Below are 20,795 nucleotides of genomic sequence, written 5' to 3'. Positions count from 1 at the left end.
GCCCTGTGGCGCTTTCTTTGGGGGCGGAGGTCCAAGATGGATTCACACAGTTATTCCGCTAGGAGACCGGGATCCGTCCTCCCGCCCCCCTGGGCCTCACTGTTCAAGGCGATGTGGTGGCTGCTTTCCCCAGCGTTGGGGTCGCGAGCTGCCGGGGTTCGACTGCAGCCGGGATTGTTCACCCTGCCGCTGGGATTGCTCTCCCCGCCGCTGTCCCAGGTGCAACCGCAAACAGCTCCGCCCCATTTCGCTTGTCCTACCTGCCCAAAGGGCGCCGCTGGTTTATAACTTCATACATTGGGCTTCCGTGTAGCTTTATTTTCTGGAATTTCTAGTTATCTTTTGTTTTGAAGTAGTTGTATTCCTCTTTAGTTGTAGAGGGAGACCGAGCGTGTCCGTCTAAGCCTCCATCTTGGGTGGAAGTCCCTAGACTTAACTTTTAAAGTAATCCAAATATTAGGCACCCAATGAATTATTATATTATACAAAACAGCACTTAAGAGAATTTCATAGAGCACTTTTATCTGCCAATATTAGCCATTTTAAGTCTGCATTTCAAAGTCTGTATACCTGAAAAATTTTTTGAATAAGTATGGGCAGAGGTATTTTGTGGCACATAAAATAATTACATTATTTTAAGTATTCATTAAATAATAATTGTAAGAAATTCATTAAATGTAAATATACAGGGTGTCACCAAAAAAAAAAAAAAAATAGTATCCACACTTAATAACTGGTAACTTGCTGAATTTCTTTTTGTTTGTTTTAGATTTAACCATTGAGAAATAATGACTGAAACCAGATTAACTTTTGAACAAAGAAAGTTTATTTTGAAGTGCTACTTGAAGTATGAAAACGCAGTAGAAGTGCAAAGACAGGACTGACGGTGTGGTGTGTGGTGCAGCTTATCTGCACATGGATTAATTGGCCCTTTCGTTTTTGCAGGTACTGTAAGTGGTGCCATTTACTTGAATTTACTGCAGGAATCAGCTATGCCACATATTCATAGATTTTCATGATGAGGACTTTTATTTCCAACAAGGTGGAGCACCTCTACATTACCATCATGATGTAAGGGCCTATCTTAATGAGAACCTGCCAAACAGATGGATCGAGCAAAGAGGTCTTGTAGATTACCCTGCACATTCACCAGACCTCACAACACTAGAATGTTTCCTAGGGGAATTTCTCAAGAATAAAATTTATGCTAAAAAAATCTGAAGCCATTGATGAATTATGGGTAGCCATTGAAAGGAATGTGCCCAAATACCAAATGAAATGATTCTTGATGTTTGTGACTCTGTCACTTTGCATTACCAGCAATGTGTAGACCAGAATGGTCATCAGTTTGAAAACAGGCACTAACTATTAAAAAGTACATTTATGTAGTTTATTGTAAACAAGAAGGGGGGTAAGTAGTGGAAAGGTTTAGTAAAGGAGCTAGTATAAATAATCCATAGACATGGACAATGGGGTGGGGAATGACAATGGGAGAAGGGGTGGGCTGGGTAAGGGAGAACAATGGAGGGGAAAGTGGGACAACTGTAATAGAAAAACAATTTAAAAAAAGAAAGAGAACTGTATGCTAATAAATACAGACTTTATAATTATTAAAATTGTGGGGACATTTTTTTTTGCAACACCCTGCATACAAACAAATGGCTAAGTCATACATAAGATCAGAAAACAGTTTTCAGAAGTAATACTAAGCTAAATCTTAAAAAATTAGTAGGACTTAAACAAAGATGAGAGGGGATCTGAAGCAGGGGGATCAGAATTTGCAAAGACATAGTAAAAATATTAAATAAACCTAATAACATCAAAATAATTTAAAAAATGGAATACTATGCAGCAGAGAGAAAGAAGGAACTCCTGCCATTTGCAACAACATGGATGGAACTAGAGAGAACTATGCTTAGTGAAATAAGCCAGACAAAGAAAGAAAAATACCATATGATATCACCTAATACAGGAAACTAAAGAACAACATAAACAAATGAACTAAATAGGACAAGGAGCCGAATAACAGCCAATAGGGGGGAGGGGGAGGGAGAGAATGGGGATAAGTGAGGGAAGGGTTTAGTCAAGGAACGTGTATGGAGGACTCATGGACATGGACAATGGGGAGGGATATGATTGTGGGAGAAGTGGTGGGCTGGGTGGGGGGAGCAATGGAGGAAAAATGGGACAACTGTAATTGAAAAATCAAAAAATAAAATTTAAAAAAATAATAAAATAAAATAATAAAAATAAATCAATGTTGTTTGTATTTTTGCCAAAATAATAAATAAAATTTATGGGAAAATATACACACAGAATTATAGTAGAGCTGCTAGTTAGGCATGTAAAATACAATTTTTGATGCCCAACTCACTTGGGGAGATTCACAGTCCAAAACTGTAATGTTTTAATTAAAATAATTTGGTATTTTTAGTATATATTTTAAAAATTCATATCATTCTGTTTTAAAATATTTTAGTAACATCTTTAAATTAATCTTAAACATTATCCCTGATTTACTATAGATATTGTTTTTACTAGCTTGAATTCATGTTTGTACATTTAATCAACAATCTAGTCAGTGTCGATTCCATTATTTATCAACTTAACCTCATTTTGACAAAAAAAGTACCACCTACCCTGCTGCCAGGAAAGTACTTAATCTTATTTATATTCCGTCTTCCTTTTAATTACTTTCTCTCTAGATAGATGCCTGTAACCTAATCAGGTAAAGTATCCTAAGCCTATTACTTTCAGCCATAGCACTTAGGTAACTTCTGTAGCTCGATGCATCACAGTACAATGAGGCTTATTATTTAAGCAGATATACTTGTACACAAATAAGCTTATTCATTTAGCCTCCTTATCCATGAAATTAGCTTTCATTCCTTTTTCTAACTAAAGCCCATCAATGGCTTCCTTCCCATTACACTTAGAGCAGTGGCCATATTCTTTCCCCAGCTCCTATCCCGGTGGGATCTGGACACTAGGTACCCCTGATCCTTTGCCACAGCCCTTCTGGCTTTCGTGCAGTTCTTCTGCGCCTCAAAGCCCAGGAGCTTTGCAGTTCATACTCCCTCTGCCTGGATTCCCTTTCCTCAGATGCAGAAATACGTCTTTATGCTTCAGTTTATTGCATTTCATGGACAATATATGTTTTACAAATTGAAGGTTTGTGGCAGCTTTGTGTTGAGCAAGTCTACTGGTGCCATTTTTCCAACAGCATTTTCTCATTTCATATCTCTGTGTAACATTTTGGCAATTCTAAACATTTCAAACATTTTTATTGCTATATTTGTTATGGTGACTTGTGACCATTGACCTTTGATGCTATTATTGCAATTGTTTTAGGGTGCCACAAACCATGACAGTATAAGATGGTAAACTTAATCAGTAAATCTTATATATGTCCTGACTGCTTCACTGACCAGCTGTTCCCCTGATTCTCTCTCCCTCCTCAAGCCTGCCTATTTCTCAGACACAACAATATTGAAATTAAACTATTTAATAAGTCTACAATGGCCTCTAAGTGTTCAAATGAAAGGAAGAGTTACACATGTCACTTTAAGTCACAAGTTAGAAATGAGTAAGCTTAGTGAAAAAGATTGTTAAAAGCCAAAATAGGTTGAAACCTAAGCCTCCTGTGACAAACTAACAGCCAAGTTGTGAACGCAAAGGAAAAGTTCTTCAAGGAAATTAAAAGTGTCACTCCAGTGAGCACACCAATGATAAGAAAGCAAAACAGCCTTATTGCTGATCTGGAGAAAGTTTAATGGTCTGCGTAAAATAAAGCAGCTACAACATTCCCTTACACCAAAACCTAAATGAAAGCAAGGCCCTAACTTTTCGATTCTATAAAGGCTGAGTGATGTGAGCAAGCTGCAGGAGTAAAGTTTGAAGCCAGCAGTGTTTGATTCATTAGACTTAAATAAAAAGTCCTCTCTATAACATAGAAGTGCAAGGTGAAGCAGCAAGAGCTGATGCAAAAACTGCAGAAAGTTATCCAGAAGATCTAGCTCAGATAATTAATGAATTCAAAATAGCCACGGGCATGTAAAGTACAGAATATAAAATATAGTCAAGAATGTTGTAATAACTATAGATGGTGTCAGGTGGGTTCTGTAAATATCAGTGGGGACACTTTGTCAAGTATAGGCTTGTCTAACCACTATTCTGTACACTTGAAACTAATAAAAAAATAATATGGAATGTAAAAATTGGCTATACCATTAAAAAAGATAATTTATAAAGATTTGCAACTGAATAATAAATTTTCACTGCAGACAAAACAGCCTTATACTGGAAAAATATACCATCTAGCACTTTCATATCTAGAGAAGAGAGATATCAATGCCTGGTTTCAGAACTTAAAAAGACAGGCTGACTCTCTTGTTAGGGGTTAATGTAGCTAGTAACTTTAAGCCAAAACCAGTGCTCATTTACTATGCTGAAAATCCTAGGGCCCTTAAGAATTTATCTAAATTTACTCTGCCTGTGCTCTATACATGGGACAACAAAATCCAGATGACAGTACATCTGTTTAGAACATGGTTTACTGAATATTTTAAGCCCACTCTTGAGACTTGTTACTCAACAAAATAATTCTTTTCAATATATGACTGCTCATTGACAGTACATCTGGTCACCCACGAGCTCTGATGAAGATATACAATAATATTAATTCTGTTTTTATGCCTGCTAACACAGCATCCATTCTGCAACCCATGAATTAAGGCGTACTTTAAACTTTCATGCCTTATTATTTAAGAAATACAGTAAGGCTATAGCCACCATATGTAGTGATCTCTCTAATGGATCTGGGAAAAGTCAACAGAAAATCTTCTGGAAAGAATCCACCATTCTGGATGCTATTAAGAACATTAATCATTTATGGAAAAATGCCAAAATATCAATATTAACAGGAGTTTGGACGTTGATTTCAACCCTGACGGGTGACTTTGAGGGGTTCATGATATCAGTGGAGGAAGTAACTGAAAGTGTGGTGGAAATCACAAGAGAACTGTACTGGAATTAGAAGTGGGGCTGGATGTGGGACTGAATTGCTGCACTCTCATGATAAAACTTTAATGGATGAAGAGTTGCATCTTATGGATGAGCAAAGAAAGGGGTTTCTTGAGTTTGAATCTACTCCCAGTGCAGATGCTGTGAAGATTGTTGAAATGGCAACAAAGGATTTAGAATATAATGGAACCTTGGTTCTCAAAATTAATTCATTGTGGAAGGTTGTTCAAGAAGTAACTTTTTTGAAAACTGAATCATTTTTTCAATTAGAAATGTAAATTCAATCACTCTGTTTCAGACCTTCAAATAATTTCCTGTTTGATCCTTCTTATATGCAGTATATGTTTGAAGTAGTTTAATCTATAAATAAACATTTTAAAAACAAAAAGGACATAAAATGTAAATTTAACAAAAAGGAAATGAAATGTACAGTAAAAAACACATTTAGGTACACACTAAAACTTACCTTTAATATTGGGAACTATTGATGACTAAATAAAGAGAAGATGAATGGAGGGATGAAGGGATGTTATTGTTTGGAAGGGTAGTTGCCTTTCATAAAAACATCAGGTAATTGTTCTTGTGGGGTTCTTTTTCTCTTGTCTCTCTGGTCCACTAAAACTTACTTCAGGCTCACTGGACCTGTGTCTCAAAGAACCTGTCCAGTGGTGTTTGTTTTTGCCTGTTTTAACACTTCCCTGAAGTGAAACACTGCATTTTCATTGAAAAAATGTATTGCATGTTTGCTTAATCTTTGTCAGGGTGTTATTTCTCAATAAAACCTTGCATTTATTTGCTTGGATTTCCCAAGCATTCCTTGATTAGTTAAGTAGTGATATCCTCCCTTTGCTCCTTCTCTGAAGAGAGCTTTTCAGCTGCTGTCTGTTGCTGCTTCCTCTGAAGGTATTGAAGTTCCTCAAGGCTCAGCTCAGTGTTGTGGTCCTCTATCAACTCCTCCACAACATCATCATCCACATCCAAGCCCATGGGCTTGCCCAGAGACACAGTATCCTCTACAACAGAAACAGGCTCATCCTCAAAGCTCATCCTCTTTCAGTAACAGACTCAGGCTGTAATTTCTTCCAGGCTGGTTATATGGTCCTGGAAGACACTTCCCCCCATGGTTTGTCTATGAGCCTAAAGAAAGTGAAGATATTAAAATGTTCCTCCCGAAAGTCCCTAAGGATTAAATTAGTGTCAGAGGTCACCTCAAGACACCTCTGAAATAGTGCCATTGTTTAGAGTTTCTCTAAATTAAAAATGACCTGCTGGTCCATGGTCTGAATGAGATAAGTTGTGCTAGGTGGCAAGAACTTAACAGTGATGAAGCAATACTCCTCCACCAACTCGGCTTCCAAGCCTGGAAGATGGGCAGGAGCACTGTTCATTGTAAGAAGTGTCCTGATCCCTGACCCATGTAGCTCAGTTGGCTGGGTGTCACCCTGCAAAACAAAAGGCCACCAGTTTGATTCCTGGTCAGGGCACATGCATAGGTTGTGGGTTTCATCCCCGGTCATGATGCATGTGAGAAGCAACCGATAGATGTTTCTCTCTCACATCTTGTTTCTCTCCCTCTCTTTCTCTCTCTGCATTTCTCTAAAAATAAATAAATAAAATCTTAGGAAAAAAAAAGGAAAAAGTGCTTTGAATGACAATTGTTTTTTCCCAGAGGTTTTTCTTTACACTTGGGGCAAACACTTCATGAATCTATTCAATAAAAAATTGTCTGGTTATCCAAGATTTGCTATTATCCCTCTACATCACATTCAACTTGTTACTCCTGACATTATTTTTCTTGGAAACTTGTGGGTTTTCAGAATGGTAGAGGAGGAGAGACTTCAATTTAAAGTCCTCACTCACATTCCCACACAACAATAACCATAATATCTGCCTGTCTTTCATTATTTTGTTTCCTGGAAATGATTTTTCTTCCTGTGTGATGTAGGTTCTCTTTGGCATTTTCTTCCAGGAAAGGCCTGTTTCATAACAATTGAATTTGTTGGGGAAACAAATCCCTTGGCCCCTATGTACCCTTGAAATTCTGTCAGGAAATTATCAGGAGCTACTTTGTTATAACAGGAAGCCTCCTCATGCCTCACTACACTATGAATGCCAATTCTTTTCTTAAATTGTCAAACCACCCCCTACTAGCCTTAATGGAATCACTTTCAGCATTCATTCCAGGGTTGTCTTTCAGGAGGCCAGCATGCAGCATCTTCACTTTTTCACATATCATTGCCTCTGAAATGCTATCACTGGCTAACTGCTTTTTGTTTTTCCAAATCAACAACAAAATAACTTTATCTCTTCACTTGCCTGTGATAATGTTTTGTGAACATTTTCACACCCTTAACAACATCAAGACTCATTTATCAAAAATTTTTAAGATTTCATTTGTTAATTTTAGAGGGGGCAGGGAGAGAGGGAGAGAAACATCTACATGAGAGAGAAACATCAGTAAGTGCTTCTAGTACATGCTCCAACTTGGGAACAAACCTGCATCCCAGGCATGTGCCCTGACTGAAAATTAAATCAGCACCCTTTTTCTTTGCAGGATAATGCCCAACCAACTGAGCCATACTGGTCAAAGCCCTTCATCAGGATTCTTAATGGCCTCTTTGTGTTTTAAAATTGTGCAAATCATCAATTTCACCATGCCATTCTCAGTAGCCAGATCAGACACAAAAACGCTTTGATCGTGTTTTGCAATTATTTCTTTTTAAAGCTTTATTGCTGTTCTCACAACTTGCCTGTATACTTTGTCACTATCACTAACCTTCTTAAAAACCATGGTAACCTTCTGTGCACACTTAATAACAATAAGCAACACCAAAAGAAAAAAACATAAAAATACTTACAGCACAGTTTCCTGAGATTTTAACAACACAAGATTTAGTAGTAAACTGACTCATACTCATACATTCTCTCCTTTGTTGCTTGAGAAACACATGACTGATCACACAGGTATTAGCATGAAAGGATTGTTGGGTCAAAAACCAAAGTTTTGTTTGACAACCGGGACATTTTTGAGGTAAACAACTCAGTTGAGGACTGAATTGTTTGAGATAGGAGATGGACAAGAATGGAAGTGTGACCGTCTTACATAAACTTAGTTGATGAAGCAGCAGCAAGATTTGAAGGGACTGACTCCAATTTTGAAAGGAAAAAGAACTTGTGGACATGGACAACAGTGTGATGACACTTGGGGGGAGTATAAGGGAACTAAACTGTAATGTGAATAAAACAATAAAGATTTATCAAAAATAAAAACTAAAAAAGTAAAAATGGTATTTTCTAAGCTGTAGATGGCACTCAAACAAAATTGAATATTAAGTATTTTTAAAGAAAATACATAGCTTTGAATCCTTTATACTAAAATGTAAAAGAGAAAGGAAGAAAGGAAGAAACACAGAAAGAAAAAAAAAGAAATGTCTATTGTGAGTAAAATGCTATCAAACAACGTCACATGTTAAAGAGAAATTATTCATCAAAGGAAGATTCACTTGATGTGGCAAGCATCATTGTTGTCTTATTTTTAAAAATTGCCACAGCCACCTCAGTCTTCAGTGACCACCACCCTGATAAGTCAGGAGCCATTAACATGGAGGCAATGAAAAAGATTATGACACACTGAAGGCTCAGATGATGGTTAGCAATTTTTTGCACTAAATTATTTTAAATTAAGGTACATACATTGTTTTTCTAGACATAATTCTAATGCACACCTAGTAGACTATAGTATAGTGTGAACATAACTTTTATATACACCAGAGAACCAAAAATTTGTGTGACTAGCTTTATTGCGATATTCCTTACCAAACCCGCAAATCTTTGAGGTATACCTGTATATAACATTCCAGCATAACCTGGGAGTAGTCTTTATACTCTATATTTTAAGTATTATATAATACTATTGAGTTCTACTAGATGACCATAAATCAAGAGTTGAGTCGCATATAATTTATTAAATGACTATGGATTATTTTGATGCACGCTTAAGAGAGCTCTTTGCCCGTTTGAAAACCACCCCATTTGAAATAATAATTGTGTTTGATTTTTAAAACTTTAGATTCTCCCTCTGCTACTAATTTGTATTAAGTTGCACTTCACTTTTCTTTAACCCTTCCATGTTTCCTGATGTGTCAAGTGCTTTGCTGTGCTTCAGAAGAAAACTCACTAAGAGACCCCTCTTACCCCAAATTTCTTAAATCACAATTGACCAAAGAATTTCACCTACTGTCTGTGCACAACGTGTAGTCTTCATGCTTTTTTTTTTTTTTTTTTTGGTAGCATCATTAAATAAACAAATTTTCCCATCAGAAATATGCAAATAAGTGAAAATGTATTCTCTTGTTACTTTTGTGGCTTTGTCATTACATTTTAAGACATTCTTTTGTTATTATGCTTTATTGGTTATGCTGCTACAGTTGCCCCAATTTATTTTCCCTTTGTTTCCCTCCACCCAGTGAACCCCCTTCCTCCAGCTGTCCCCCCCCTTTGTCCAAGCTCATTGGTTGTACATACAGTTGTTCTCAACATCTTCCTACCTACTCCACGTCCTCTTACTATACTTCTTCCTATACTATCTCCCTCCATTTCCACCCTTCTCCCTCCCTGCTGACCTCCCCCCAATATGTTCCCCATACCTATAATTCTTTTCCCACTCTCGTTGCCTACTTAGTTCACATTTGTTGCAATTCCCTAGCTTTTATTGTTGGATGTTGTAATACAGTTTTCATTTTAACGTTCATAGTTTTGATCCTCTTTCTCCTAAACAAGTCCCTTTCACATTTCATATAAAAGTGGTTTGGATCTCATGAACTCTTTCAGTTTTACTTTGCCCTGGAAGCACTTTCTCTGCCTTTCTATTCTGAATGACAGCTTTGCTGGATAGAATACTCAAGGTTGTAGGTTTTTGCTTTTCATTACTTTGAATATTTCTTGCCGTCCCTTCTTGCCTGCAGTGTTTCTTTTGAGAAACAGCTGATAGTCTTTTTGGGATCCTTTTGTACATAATTCTTTTCTGTCTTGCTGCTTTTAAGATTCTCTCTTGATAGACTTTCGGCAAAGATGGAGGCTTAGACTGACATGCTCTGTCTCCCTCCACAACTAAGAAGGACTACAACTACCGCAAAACCAGAAATAACCAGAAGTTCCAGAAAATAAGCCTACATGGAAGTACAACGTATGAAGTTATAAACAAGTGGTGCTCATGTGGACAGGTAGGAAGGCCAAAGCCGGGAGAGAGAGGTCAAACTCTGCTGCCAGTGGCAGCTGCAATGACAGGGGTCAAGACTGCTATAAACACAGACACCTGTATTTAAGGGGAGGCAAGAAGTGCTAGGAGAGCATCCCAGGCTGCAGTCCAGACCTATCAGCTCATGATTCCAATTCTGGGGAAGACAAAACCCCATTGCCTCAGACTGTGAGGCCCAGAGGGCCTGGGGATGGAGAGAAGGCTCCCAGTCTCTCAGTGGAGAGTAACCGTAGGAATTCATCTCGGACTCCTGCTCCAACACAAAGCACCACAGTGTGCTGAGATGGGTCGCCTGGTAGTACACAGGACTCTGCCCCTGATAGCATAGGAGGTGTGACAGCCCCACCCAAGAAGGAAAGATAAACAAAAATGGTCAGGATGGCAGGAATCATGATTGAAATACCAATCATGCAGCTGACCAAAGAGCACATATGGAAATTAACCGATGAACAATAAGAAAATCTTTCTGAGGCACAATTCAGAGCTATAGTCATAAGGCAGCTTACAGAATTAACAAAAGATATTGAACAAGATGAGGAAGGAATGAAGGCTAGTCCTGCTGAAATGAAGGAAAACACATACGAGACAAGTGGTGAGGAAAGGAAAACCAGGGAACAAATTAACAAATTGGAACATAGGGAAGGAAGAAACAGTCAACCTGTGCAGAAAGAGGAAACAAAAATTGAGGAATATGAGAAAATGTTCAGAAACCTCTGGGACAGCTATAAGCGAATGAAGATCCAGTTTATAGGGTTGGCAGAAGGTGAAGATGAAGAACTAGAAATTGAAAAATTATGTGAAAAAATAATGAAGCAGAACTTCCCTAACTTGGGGAAGGAAATAGACTTATAGGTCCAGGAAGCACAGAGAGTTCCAGAAAAACTGGACCCAGGGAGAACCACGTGTCAAAAATTAAAGATAAAGAAAGAATCTTAAAAGCAGCAAGAGAGAAGAAAAGAATTATGTACAAAGGGGTCCCAATTAGACTATCAGCTGATTTCTCAAAGGAAACTCTGCAGGCAAGAAAGGACTGGCAAGAAATATTCAAAGTAATGAAAATCAAAAACCTAGGCCACAATTACTCTATCCAGTGAAACTGTCATTCAGAATAGAAGGACAGAGAAAGTGCTTCCAGGACAAAGTAAAATTGAAGGAGTTCATTAGATCCAGACCACTGTTTTATGAGATGTTAAAGGGACTGGTTTAGAAGAAGGAGGATCAAAACTATGAACACTAAAATGAAAACTGTATCACAACAGCCAACAACAGAAGCTAGGGGATTGAAACAAAGGCAAACTAAGTAGGCAACGAGAGTGGAAAAATAATTATAGGTATAGAGAACATATTGGGGGGAGGTCAGCAGAGAGGGGGAAGGGAGAAAAGGGTGAGAGATGATGCAGAAATTAAGAAGCATAGTAGGAGGGAATGTAGGAGACAGGAAGATGTTGAGAAGAGCTATATACAGAACCAATGGGCATGGACTAAGGGGGGGGCAACAACTGAAGGGAGGGGGTTTACTAGATGGAGGGGAGCAGAGGGAAAAGAAATTGGGACAACTGTAACAGTATAATCAATAGAACATATATATTTTTTAAATGTCACCAATATAAAGAACAGGCTAACCATATCCCTTACCCTTATTATGTATTACGTTATACACTCTAGAAGCTTGTATAAATTAAATTATAACGTATGTGGGGAAAAAAAAGATTCTCTCTTTATCTTTAATTTTTGGCATTTTGATTATAATGTATCTTGGTATGGTTCTCCCTGACTCCAGTTTTTCTGGAACTCTCTGTGGTTCCTGGACCTGTAAGTCTATTTCCTTCCCCAAGTTAGGGAAGCTCTGCTTCATTATTTTTTCATATAAAATTTCTGGTATTTCTTCTTCACCTTCTGGCAACCCTATGACTCAGATGTTGGCCTGCTTATAGCTGTCCCATAGGTTTCATAGCCTCTCCTCATTTTCCTCACTTCTTGTTTCCTCTTTCTGCACTGGTTGACTGTTTGTTCCTTCTCTATGTTCCAATTTGTTGATTTGATCCCCTCGCCACTTGTTTCATATGCGTTTTTTTTCATTTCAGAAGACTGGCCTTCATGCCTTCCCTGTCTTGTTTAAGATCTGCTGTCAGGTCTGTAAGCATTCTTATAACCAAAGCTTTGAACTGTCCTCAGGAACATTTTCTATCTGCTGATTCGTTAGATCAGATATTTGCTGGCTGGTCAGCTGTGTCACTGTGATCTCTATCATGACCTGTGGCATCCTGAGAGTGTTGTGTTTAACCTTTGTTTCCTGGGCAGGTCTGTCGCACCTCTTACGCTATAGGGGGCAGAGCCCCGTGCACTTGTCACTACCGGGCAATCCTTCTCACCACACTGTAGCATTTTGTGTGGGGCTGGGGTCCAAGATAGCTTCTTGCCATCTACTCTCCGCTGAGAGACTGGGAGCTTCTTCCTCCTTCCCCACCCCCTCTAGCCTTCACAGTCCGAGGCATGGGGGTCTGCCTTCCTTGGCATTGGAATTGGGAACTGACATGTCTGGTCTGCAGCTGAGGGTGCTTCTTAGGTATTTCTTGCCTTTTTTAAAATATGGGTGTCTGTGCTTACTGCTGTCCCACTGCCGTCGCTGCAGCTGCTGCTGCCAGCACAGCTCAACCTCTCTGCCCCGGCTTCACCCCTCTTACCCATCTGGATGAGCACCACTTCTTTATAACTTCATACATTGACTTCAATGTAGCTTTATTTTCTGGAACTTCTGGTTATTTCAGGTTTTTTGGTATATGTATTCCTTCTTAGTTGTGGAGGGAGTTGAAGCATGTCAGTCTGGGCCTCCATCTTGGCTGGAAGTCCTAATACATTCTTATTTTAAAATTCATTAGAAATGTATCCTTAAATTGGATAAAATATTATATTTTTTACAATAGTAATTTAGGTGAATTTTGGAATAATATAATGAAAACAGAGACCTAGTTCAATGAATATATTAAATCCATTTTTAAACCTATTGAAGTCTCTGTTTTGAGGGAAAGAAGAGAAAAGTTATAGAAAAAAATAAAAATGAGTCAGCCAATTCAAAGACAATATATAAAAAAATGAGGTGCATGATCTAATTTAGAAGACAGTCAACTGGTGGAGATGAGGGGAGCCCATCCAGGACCATCCTTCTGTCTGCAATTGAGTAGGAATATTCAGTGAACCATCTGGCTATGCATTCCACTCATGCACCTCACTACTGCTTCAGTGCAGCCACTGAGGGCTTGTTGATAAATGAGGGCAGGCTCTGCCAAACTGCAGAGGCTGGATGAATAAATAAAACTTGAAAATTATGTAAAATTAGAGATGAGGAAACTTCTAAATTAAAACATTTGAAGGTTTTCACCTCCCAACACTAAAGGCTGAAGTGTTTTAGCCAAGTTTCTTTCAGTCCCTGTCAGTTAAAAATAGTGTTAGAATTGTTTTTCTTGTTTGTTTGTTTGTTTTTGCTTAATCCCTTTACCTTTTTCACCCAGCTCCCCAAATCCCCCTCTTATCTGACAGCTGTCAGTCTGTTCTCTAGCAAGAAAGGGGAATGGAGGAGGTGGAGGAGGGTAAAGGGGGGATAAATGCTAATGGAAGGAGACTTGACTTGAGGTGGTAAACACACAATAAAATATACAGATGATGTATCATATAACTGCACACCTGAAACCTATATGATTTGATTGATCAATGTCACTCTTATTAACTTAATAAAATGTAATGTGGGAGGACAATTGTCTATGAATCTCCCATGGTTTTTGCCCCCCACCTCTGTAAGATCTTGTGAGGAAGATATTTGCTCCTCTTTATTTTAGACAATCTTTTAAAGAATATTGTTTAGTGAAGAGTCTTTAAATAGAGAAATAATGTCTTGTTCAAAGAAGACATATTTTATTGCAGTCTTGTAGGAATTACTGTTCTGCTAGAGCAAAGGCAGATGCTACCATCTAGTCATAAAGATAATGCATCCCTTTAAAGCAAAGACAAATATATGTCCATTTCAAAATATTCTGGTGCTCTAAGATCAGAGTTCCTTTTCTGTAAAGCCACTCACTGTGTATGCAGGTATCAACTGGCTTTTTTCACATAACTGTGCAAACTGGTTTCAGGGAACCAGAAGAAAAATGCTGGTACTCTGGCTATGGCTATGTCTCTAAGAAGTAAGTCATCCTTTTTGTGTGATTCATAAGTCTCTTGTCTTCTTCCAGCATTCATGAAATTTTAGCATGTTAGTTGACTCTAGTTACACTGCGTTGGCCTTGGAAACTAGCATGTGTCATGCTTTTAGCCTCATTAACATGTCATTGGCTGGGTATCAGCTGGGGTAATAAGATTAACTGGGCTCCTAGCCTAGGTTTGTGCTCATTATAGCTAGGTAAGTTCAAGAGGGAGAAGTGTGCAGATCATCTTTAAGTAAAAGCTCAAAAGTAGTACTGAACCCATTTTCTTTACCCACACTGTACTAGCCAGAATGAACAGAAAGGAAGAGACAGCCTTGTCTAAGGAGAGAAGATGCAGAACCACACTGTAAAGGATACACGCCATTTTTTGCAGATTGTCTTTCACACATGCATTATCTTATTTAATTCTCCAATTACATTTTGAACTTTGTGTTATTATATACTTTTTATGGCTGAGCAAACATAAGCTTGAAAGTTAGTAGCTTGGATAAGGTTACAGTGCCAAAGAGTGCACAGCCTGAATTATAGTTCAGGTCTGTTTGAATGCTGAGGTTACTCAGCTATCACATATTGCTCCATGCACTCCAGAATGAGTCTGGTTCAAATGGATTTTTGTTTGACCTTTGACACCATGAGTGTCTACTGAGAAAGATAACAAAAGTAAAAATACTTCTGCTTCTTCCCTTGAGATTCAGTATTATTTTCCTATTTCTTTAAAGTTAGTTAATCCTCCAGATCTTTACTTCTTTCACTTCTAAACAAATAAAAATATTTAGTTGGGGTTTAGGAGTGCCAAGAGGAAAAAGGACGTGTATGGCACTTCATAAATCTCAACAGAAAAGTTCAAAGTTATTGTTTTATAATGCAGTCTAAAACTCTTGGGTAATGTTCTATATTCTTCCAAAGATCACCAGTTTTTCCCTTAATTTTGAAAGATATAACTGTATTTTATTCATGAGTTTTGTATCTGTCATAGTGATTATTGTCAAAATAAGTGCTCTTTCCCTGAGGTGGTGCTTTCCTTTCTCAGTGTTTTATGATGTTAATTTCATCATGACCACACACCAGAAATCATTCTTAAATGAACCCAGGGGACAATAGTTTCTTTGATTGTTGATATGATTCATTCTATATGTCTCACTATTGTTCATAAATGTAATAAAATCACATGAAAATGTAAGTAGAAGAAAATTACAACTTAGAAGTAGAGACTCTGCATCCTGTAAAAGGCCACCAATTATAAAGGAAAGGAGTGAGAATATAGTTATGAAGTGAAAATAAGTAAATCATCTCCCTGCACACCCCGCACACCATTCACACACCAAGCACATGTACACAGGATGAATACATTAATTAGCAAGAAGGAAAAGTAGAGATATTAAGCTGTAATCATTCTTATAAAACAGCAGAAAATAAATTTAGAAAGCCACACAGACAAATGGAATAACTAACAAAAATAAAGTATAACACATGTAAAATGGGTGCTAAGATCATAAATACTACAAACATTTTTTAAATCATAAGTGCTTTTAAATTCCTTATCTGCTGGAATGGTCTAATTTTCCACTGCTTTAATAAAGCAGGTTATTTCTAAAACTTCCTCCCTGTGTAAACTTAGCCCATGTTGACTGAGAGCAAACTCACATTGTGCTTGAAAAAAAATGACTTTTTAAAAATTTGATCAAGCTTATTCATTTTTGTATAGATACATTTAGATTGCAACTAGCAGGAACTTTCCGCACTGAAAGTTAAGCTAAGATGCCACAAGAAACCATAGACCAGACCCCACTGGTTGGATCTGGAAGGTGGATATTATCAGGTGTTCTTGCCCTTCTGTAGTCAGTGATCAGTGAGACCCTCTATATTGAGAATTTTAACTAATAGACAAAAATACTAATTAGTTGATGGCTGGAAATGCCAGTTTAGGGCACTTAGCACTCTTGTGAATATTGCTTTATAAACCAAAATAGGAGTCTAAACATAATATAAGGATGATAAAAAGAATGGAATAAAAGAAAAAAGTCTTTGGGTGTAAGAATGAACTGAAGAGAGCCCAGGATCTGCCTCCTCTGATGTTGAGCTCACATGCTGTCATTCTGATGGATAATGCTGCTGAGCTTTAGGAAGTCCTATTTTCAGAAAGAATGAAGGCTTGGAAATGGTATTAGTACTGTGGGAACTATCACCCTTTCCCAGACATTCCCAACCTCTTTATTGTTTGGGCAAATTTAACTTATCTGGAAAATTGTCCATTTTACTTTTGTTGATGGTAATATTTAGACGTATGTTTAGTCATTTTAAAGTAAAAAGGTGTGTTTATGGTTATCTTGTATAGGAATTCAAGCCTAGAACCTCTTTGCCTGAGAGTGTAATTAGCATGTTTTCAGTTCTTAGATTTGTTTCATATTACATATAATGGTCAAATTAGGTAAATGTTTTCATGTACTTAAAAATTATTTGTAGTCTTCAGCTACTCGATATAGTTCTCACTATGTGTCAGTTAAGTAAACATTATCTGATATTTTCAAATATTTTATATCCTTAATCTTTTCCCTGTTTCTTCTGTCAGTTGCTAATAAAGGTTTTTAAAAACTTTAGTATAATTGTGTATTTGTCTCTTTATCTTTTTAGTTTTCTCAATTTGGTTAAATATATTTTGAAGCATATTTATTATTAGGTATGTGCTTTCTTGTTTGTTAACCTTTTATCTTTCTATAATACCCTTTTTTACTCATAAAGCTGGCCTTAAATTTCTATATCTATATCAGTGTAGCAGTATTAACTTTGTGAGTTTTTTTATTTTAACTTTTTAAATTTTTACATGTTTATTTTTGAGATTTTAGATTTCCCATCTTTTGACTTTAAATAATTATGAATACTTTTTGTTTATTACAGTATAATTTAGATACAGAAAAGGCACATATTAATGTATATAATTTGATAGGTTTGAGTATATTCATACATATGTGATACCATGACCAAAATCAAACTAATGAACTAACTGATCACCTCCAAAAATTTCCTTGTGTCACCTAATGTTTTTTTATTGTTTTTAGTTTTGCTTTGTTTTGTGGGAAAAACAATTAACATGAGGTTTAATGTAAAACTAATTTTTAAAATTTATTTATTGTTTTTCTATTAGAGTTGCCACACTTTACCCCCATTCTCCCCCACCTCCAGCCCATCCTTTCTCCCACAGTCAATCCCCACACCATTGTCCATGTCCGTGGGTCATTTATGCTAGTTGCTTGATTAGAGCCTTCCCCTACTTACCACTCTTCTATCCCTCCCCCCTGGTTACTGTTAGTTTGCTCCTTGTTTACATGCCTCTGGATCAATTTTACTTATTTGTTTGTGTTGTTCATTAGTTTACTGTATTAGGTGATATATGGTATTTGTCTTTCATGGCCTGGCTTATTTTGGTAAGCATAATTCTCTCTAGTTCTATCCATGTTGTTGCAAATGGTGGGGGTCCCTTCTTTTTTCTCCTGCATAGTATTCCATCATGTAAATGTACCACACTTTTTTGATCCACTCATCTACAGATAAGCACTTAGGCTGTTTCCAGCACTTGACTATTGTAAATAGCACTGCTATGCACATAGGGCTACATAGGTTCCTTAGAATTGGTGTTTTACAATTATTCAGGTATAATCCTAGCAATGGAATTGTTAGTTCAAAAGGAAGTTCCATTTTTAGTTTTTTGAGGAAATTCCATACTGTTTTCCATAGTGGCTGCACCAGTCTGCATTACCACAAAGAGTCACTAGGGTTACCATTTCTCTGCATCCTCTCCAGCATTTGTTGTTTGTTGATTTGTTGATGATGGCCAGTCTGACTGGTGTAAAGTGTTATCTCATTGTGGTTTTTATATGCATCCTTCCGATGGTTAGTGATATTGAGCATTTTTTAATATGCCTGTGGACCCTCTGTATGTACTCTGAGAAGTGTTTGTTCAGGTCCTTTGCTCATTTTTAAATTGGGTAGTCTGTATTCTTGGTGTTGAGACATATAAATTCTTTATATATTTTGGAGATTAATCTCTTGTCTGAGGTATCATTGGCAAATATGTTTTTCCATATGGTTGGTTCCCTTTTCATCTTGCTGACGTTTTCTCTCACTGAGAAGAAACTCTTTAGTTTGGTGTAGTGCCATTTGTTTATTCTTTCCTTTATTCCCCTTCACTTAGGAGATATATCAGTGAAAACAGTGCTATGTGGGATATATGAAATTTTCCTGTATATATTTTCCTCTAGGACTTTTATTGTGTTACAGCTTGCATTTAAGTCTTTTATCGATCTTGAGTTTATTCTGTTGTGTGGTGTAAGTTGGTGGTCTAGTTTCATTTTTTTGCATGTCCCTGTCCAGTTCTCCCAGCGCCATTTGTTGAAGAGACTCTTTTCACTCCATTTTATATTCCTACCCCCTCTGTAAAATATTGGTTGACCATATAGACCTGGGTTTATTTCTGGGCTCTCTATTCTGTTTCATTGATATATGTCTGTTCTTATGCCAGTACCAGACTGTTTTGATTACAGTAACCTTATAGTATAGATTGACATCAGGTATTGTGATTCCTCCTACTGTGTTCTTCTTCCTCAAAGTTGCTGTGGCTATTTGGGGTTTTTTGTTTTCATATAAATTTTTGAAATATTTGTTCTAGGTCTGAAAATAAGTCACTGGTATTTTAATAGGGATCACATTGAATCTATAAATTTCTTTGGGTAGTATGGACATTTTAAGGATGCTGATTTTTCCCATCCACGAACATGGTATATGCTTCCATTTACTTGTATCTTCCTTAATTTCTTCCTTCAGTGTTGTGTAGATTTTTGAGTACAAGTCTGTTACCTCCTTGGTTAAGTTAATTCTGAGGTACTTTACTTTACTTGTTGCTATAGTAAATGGGATTTTCTTCTAGTTTATACCTCTGATATTTTATTGTTGGCATACAGAAATGTCTTCAACTTCTGAATATTGACTTTGTACCCTGCCATTTTACCAGATTCACTTATTACATCGAGTAGTATTTAGTAGAGCCTATAGGGTTTACTATGTATACTATCATGTCATCTGCAAATAATGACAGTTTTACTTCTTCTTTTCCAATTTGGATGTCTTTTATTTCTTTTTCTTGTCTGCTTACTGTAGCTAGAACTTCCAAGACTATTTTGAATAGGAGTGGATAGAGTGGACATCCTTGTCTTTTTCCTGATCTTAGGGGGAATGCTCTCAGTTTTTGCCCATTGAGTATGAAGTTGGCTTCAGGTTTCTCATATATGGCCTTTATTATTATGTTGAGGTATGCTCCCTCTATTACCATTTTGCTGAGTGTCTTCATCCTAAATGGGTGTTGTACTATATCAAATACATTTTCAGCATCTATTGATGTGATCATGTGATTTTTGTGTTTCATTTTTTAATGTGGTGTATTACATTTAGATTTGTGAATATTAAACCATCCTTTCATTCCTGGGATGAATTCCATTTGATCGTGGCGTATGATCTTTTTAATGTGTTGCTGAATACGGTTTGCCAATATTTTGTTGAGCATTTTAGAATCTCTGTTCATCAGCAATATTGTCTTTTAGTTTTCTTTCTTTATTGTAGCTTGACCTTGTTTTGGAATTAGGCTCGTCGTTGGCAGCCGTCCGTCTTGAGTGACGATGGTGTAGCTTCTTAAGAGTCTATCTGCACCGCCGAGAATGGCTGTGCAGTCCGACTCGGGAGTGACACGGTATCTGTCTCCTCCCGTGTTGAATCGACATCTTGGAATGACGCTGGAGTGTCCTCTCCAGTGAAGCTGAAGCTACAGAGCCTGGGCAGGGTGATATGGAGGGTCTGCTGTTGCCCATGCAGCAGACCCCCCCTCTCTTCGCAGCTGAAGGGTCCAAGGGAAAGACGGAGTCAATACAGCTTGGCTTCAGGTGCGCCGCAGGAGTTGCCGGTGTTGACTACAATGTCAAACCGCCTTAGGGACTCCGGCTCCGGATTTTCTGTCGGGGTTTACTCCCTTAGCCTTTCCCCTGAAGAGGTATGCCGCAAGGCAGCGGAGGTTTTTTGGAGTCAGAGTTTTCCTTCTCTGATGTGCCCTGACTGGAAGATCGAACCAGCGACACTTAGCTCGCAGGCCGACGCTCAATCCACTGAGCCAAACCAGCCAGTGGAATTAGGGTAATACTAGCTTTATAGAAAGAGTTTGGGAATCTTCCTTCTTCTTGGATTTTTAGGAATAATTTGAAAAGAATAGAAAGCAGTTTTCCCCTAAATGTTTTGTAAAATTTGCATGTGAAGCCATTTGATCCAGTGATTTTGTG

This window comes from Furipterus horrens, unplaced genomic scaffold (assembly GCF_987537825.1).
Source record: "Furipterus horrens unplaced genomic scaffold, mFurHor1.1.pri manual_scaffold_7, whole genome shotgun sequence".
Lineage (NCBI taxonomy): Eukaryota > Metazoa > Chordata > Mammalia > Chiroptera > Furipteridae > Furipterus > Furipterus horrens.
The sequence above is the reverse complement of the archived record's forward strand: the minus strand, read 5'-3'. Positions refer to the sequence as shown.